The sequence below is a fragment of the Homarus americanus genome, unplaced genomic scaffold (assembly GCF_018991925.1).
Source record: "Homarus americanus isolate GMGI-L3 unplaced genomic scaffold, GMGI_Hamer_2.0 scaffold14655, whole genome shotgun sequence".
In the NCBI taxonomy this organism is placed as follows: domain Eukaryota; kingdom Metazoa; phylum Arthropoda; class Malacostraca; order Decapoda; family Nephropidae; genus Homarus; species Homarus americanus.
In genome coordinates, this window is record NW_024743793.1 from 420,718 (window position 1) to 426,480 (window position 5,763).

Genomic DNA, 5,763 nt, shown 5'->3' on the forward strand with positions numbered 1-5,763 from the left:
TATCACTTGTCTGTTTCTCTGTTCTGTGAGAAAAATGAAGGAGGCCACGAGGATGTAGAAAATTCCTCATGGGGGGAATGGAGTGAAAAAGGTTGAGAAACACTGGATTAATCCATCGTCGTCAAAGGGTTAAACCATCGTCGTCAAAGGGTTAATCCATCGTCGTCAAAAGGTTAAACCATCGTCGTCAAAGGGTTTAAACCAATCGACATCATCAAAGGGCTAAAAATAAATATATAACCAATACGAAACACATGAATCTTATCGTGTTTGTGTGGTCTGGTTCCCGCCTGCATCATGTTAGGTTAGGTTAGGACTGCATCATGTTAGTTCCCACTCAAGCATGTTAGTTCCCACTCAAGCATGTTAGTTCCCCACACAAGCATGATAGACCCCACACAAGCATGATAGACCCCACACAAGCATGATAGACTCCCACACAAACATGATAGACCCCACACAAACATGAGAAACCCCCACACAAACATGATAGACCCCACGCAAGCATGATAGACCCCCACACAAACATGACCCCACCAAGCATGATAGACCCCACGCAAGCATGATACACACAAACATGATAGACCCCACAAGCATGATGATAGATGGGCACCACACCAAACATGACACACAAGCATGATGGAACACAAGCATGATAGACACAAACATGATAGACCCAAACACACAAGCATGATAGACCCCCACACAAACATGATAGACCCCACACAAACATGATAGACCCCACACAAACATGATAGACCCCACGCAAGCATGATATTACAGGCTATACACCACCAGGTTACTAGGGAGTCTCTCTAGCTCCATGCAGTTTGGCCGATCCACAGTCCCAGACGAGAGAAGAGCGAGTCACTACCTGTAAACTGCCCTGGTAGTAGACAAAGTTTACTATGGGATGATATTACTGTAAACTGCCCTGGTAGTAGACAAAGTTTACAATGGGATGATATTACTGTAAAATGCCCTGGTAGTAGACAAAGTTTACTATGGGATGATATTACTGTAAACTGCCCTGGTAGTAGACAAAGTTTACAATGGGATGATATTATTGAAGTAAGGGGATTATGGTTTACTTCTCTTAAAAGACGACATAGGTAAACTACAGGTGATGTCACGAGATAGTGGTTTATTGTGTGTGTGTGTGTGTGTGTGTGTGTGTGTGTGTGTGTGTGTCGGCACAGAAAGGCATAATAGACTATACAGATGGTGTCAGTCTTGTGGTAAGCCATACACCCCGGCTTAACCCACCAAGTAACACATGTACAGTCCCGTCTAGATAAGCCAGCGACACTGTAATCTCCGCCTATCATAAGCCTCCGGTGACTACAGGAGATGTTTCGATTGGCTGGGAGGGCTACTCTGGTGTACAAACATAAAGCTTCCGTAACCGAACTCCGGTATAGTGCTCCCAGCCAATCATAACATCTCTTGTATTCACCGAAGGTTTTGATAGGCTGAGGTTTCACTTACCCTGGCTTATGTGGGAAGTCTCAGGTACCTATTACTGTGTCCCTAACCCTAACCTAACCAATTCTAAACTATATAACCTAACTTAAACTAACACAACCTAACCTAACCAAACCTAACTACCCCCCCCCCGGTAGCTTTGAGGTTGTTTTAATCACGAGATAAAACAAACTAGCGGGGCTAATCTTCAGGTGATCCCATAACATTAAAACAACCAAAACATCCGTGTCTCGCCTTTCATCCTCACTAACGATGGTCATGTAAATCCCTTGTAATCCCATGTAAATCCCCTGTAATCCCACCCGGTAGTAATCGCCACCACATACCTGTTTTACTCCCCCACACCTGTAGGATTTATAACCTACATTTAAAAGTATAATCCCTATTTCGGTTAATCCCCCCCCCCTTTTTTTTTAACCCCTAATCTCAACGTGGAAGTATACCTAAATTCCCTAACACATATATATAATCCCCCCTCTAGTGATTGTAATCCCTCAAAATCCCTCCCTCTAAGTACTATAATTAATTAATCCCTAAAATCCCTACCACCAAACATATCTCTCCCACTACTAGTTCTATGTAATCCCTCAAATCCCTCCCCAACCACTAACATCAAGTAATCCCTAAATAAATACCTAACATGACACACACACACAAATCTCCTACAATTACCTATACACCAATCTTCTTTTAATCCCCTCTTAAATCCCTTTACATGTACCTGGCAACTTTATAATCCCCCAACTCAACAGGTGTAAACCCCTATCTAATTTCTTCATAATCCCCATGTAATCCCTAGCAGTATTTACATTATTTTTTTTTCAGCATACAAGACTCCAATGGATTAAATTCCCCGAGGCCCAAAGGTTTTAATCGGAGAGAGAGAGAGAGAGAGAGAGAGAGAGAGAGAGAGAGAGAGAGAGAGAGAGAGATTGTCTATTTGTTAGAACTTCACTCAAGAAATTTGTCGTACATTCATCTGTTGTGTACCAATGTTAAAGCCGACGCCGACAGATACTAAAACCGACGTCGACACAACACAGTAGCCGACGTCGAGACAACACAGAAGCCGACGTCGACACAACACAGAAGCCGACACAACAACGTAAGCCGCCTAACGTTGGAAAAAAGGAATATTTTTTTTTATCAACACACGAATAATCTCCACTAATAGGATTAATTACTAACCACAACCACTATCACACCACCACAACAACCACTACTACCACACAACCACCACAACAACCACTACTACCACACCACCACAACAACCACTACTACCACACCACCACTATCACACCACCCAACAACCACCACTATCACACCACCACAACAACCACTACCACCACTATCACACCACCACAACCACCACCATCACCACTGTAACTACCAATTGAACCTAACTACCACCAAGCTCACCTGTATCTCCCAGAACATCTCCCAGGGTTAGAGATACTTACCCAGAGAGAACACCCAGGTTGTCTCTGAGGGCTTGTGGTCGAGGAGAGATTTAAACGTCTCAAAGGCATGTGTTCTTTGAGAGAGAGAGAGAGAGAGAGAGAGAGAGAGTGTGTGTGTGTGTATAGATGTGGGTATGGATGGATTTGATGTGGATGGAGTGGTTGGGATCGAACTCGGGTCCTCTTGATGTAGGAACACCCAGTACTCTATCCACCACACCACCAACAGGGAGCAAGTATTAATTTGCCTCTGCCATTAGAACCATTAGCGCCACTTTTAAGAGCCCGAGGGAGGAGGACCCGAGGGAAAGAGGGGGGCCGACGGGAGGGAGATCTAGGAAGGAGGAGGGGCTTAGGGAAGAGGGGGGCCGAGGGAGAAGGGGGCTGACGGAAAAGGGATCGAGGGAGGGGGGAGGAGCCGAAGGGGGGAGAGGGGCTGACGGAGGACCTAAGACCAACGGGATGAAGAGAGAGGGAGGGGGTGGAGGTGGGGGAGGAGGGAGGGGGAGGTGGAGGAGGGAGTTTCGTGTAGAGGGGAAGATGAGGGTACCTTAACATACACGAAACGAGACCTCTAAACCCACGAGACCAAACAAATGAGACCTCTAAACCCACGAGACCAAACGAGACCTCTAAACCCACGAGACCAAACGGACCCTCTAAACCCACGAGACCTCTAAACCCACGAGACCAGACGAGAACTCTAAACCCACGAGACCAAACGGGACCTCTAAACCCACGAGACCAGACGAGACCCACGAGACCGCTTATCCCCCATAGACCCCCTGAATAAATAAAAGATCAGGCCAAAAAAAATTTAAGAGTAAAGACCAAAGACCTCCAGAAAATAATAAAAATAAATAATAATAATAATAATAATAATAATAATAATAATAATAAAACAGTTAAAAGATTCCGTTTACCCCACAATTTAATGGCACTTATATACCCACACTTACATTATACCCCCACACTTAAGGGACACTTAACACAGGTCAGCCACTTAACGAGGTCAAGGCGTGAACTTCCCATCTCAGTTTACGAACAAACTCGTAACTCGTTCCTAACTTTTAAGCCAATTCGACCCGATAGGTGAAGCCTAGTCGAGAGCCTGCTGAAGCCTCTAATATAATGTATTAAACAGGTGAAGCCTCCATAAGCTTCATTAAACAGGTGAAGCACACACACAGAAATCCCATAACTCACAAAAGTACTCACACACGTACAAATGAGAGAGAGAGAGAGAGAGAGAGAGAGAGAGAGAGAGAGAGACATCCATCCTCTCGTTGCTACCTTCGTTAAGATGCAGACAGATCCCTTTCCCTCCCACCCCCACCCACCTTAAGAAACAAATGGCCACTACAAATAGCCGGTAATCACACAGTAATCAGGCCATCCGTTATACACCCTCCCTATTTGAAGCGTGATTTACCGACCAGCCGACCCCGTTCTCACCTGGCCCATTACGTGTATGACCGCAATAGGTAGGTAGGTGTAGGTATAGGCAGGCGATGTTCACTACCCCGTATATGGGAATGACGTGAACCATGCCGTCTAACTGGATGAAAACGGAGGAAAGAGGAAAAAATAAATAAAAGGAGGAAAACGGAAAAAAATAAATAAAATTAAAATTGAAAAAAAAAAAGCCTGGAACCTCAAAAACAAGAATTAATTTATCCATAATTACTTAATAAATAAAACAAAACAATCAAGAGTAAACAAGCCAGGAATATTAATCTCACAAGCGCATCAAAAGCCAGTGTGATTATCTGTTTATTTACAACTAACAGGGAAGCCCAACAAACCCACGAGAGGGAAACAAAACACTTCCTAGCGAACATTACCACCAGCGACTCGGTATTTCCCTCCTGACAATACGTAAAACTGGTGCTATTGTTTTCTCGTAAGTAAAGACAAATAAATGAATGAGTTACCTTGATAAGAGATTAAAAAAAAAAAAGGTTTGGGAGAGATATCAAAAGGTGAAGTATTTTTTTTAAGTAAATGTGGCGTAAATATTGAGATTACTGTGACCTATATACTCGTAAACACCATCAGGAGGGAGGGGGGACTGTCCTGTACTCAACAGCCTTCCCACCCCTCCATCTTCGTCACCACACACACCAATAACTTCAACTCGAAAACATAATTCACAAAAGGTCGTAATAACGTACAAGAGACGGAAGAGATACACAACGCCACCCGGATATTATAAGCCTAAAGCAGAAGCAACACGACAGAAGAAAAGTGAATCACGCGAGAAGAGAACAAAAAATATATATATATCCCTGGTTGTCATACACGCCATGACTGTGTTAAGAGGTCGTCACGGGGAATACAAAACCTCAGTTGTTGTGGTGGTGGTTGTGGTGGTTTTTTGTTGTGGTTGTTGTTTATTTTTGCTGTGGTTGAGTGTTGTTGGTTTTTATTGTTGTTTGTTTTCGTTTGGTTGTTGTTGCTTGTTTATTTCTGTTGTGCTTATTGTTGTTTATGGTAATTAATGGTCTTATTTTCATCGAGAGAACAAGAGTGGCACAACACACTATCACGACTAATACTCGGTGGTAAATACGGGCTGTGTTCTCGACCTTCCCTCCTCCCTCACATGATGGAGTACTCCCTCACATGATGGAGATACAACCTAGCATTCTCCCTCTCTCCTCCCTCCCTCCCCCCCTCACATGAAGGGGTTACAGACTAGCATTCTCCCTCCCTCCCTCCAAACTCGAGACCCAACCTCCAAAGTCCAGACCCAACCTTCAAAGTCCAGACCCAACCTCCAAACTCCAGACCCAACCTCCAAACTCCAGTCCCAACC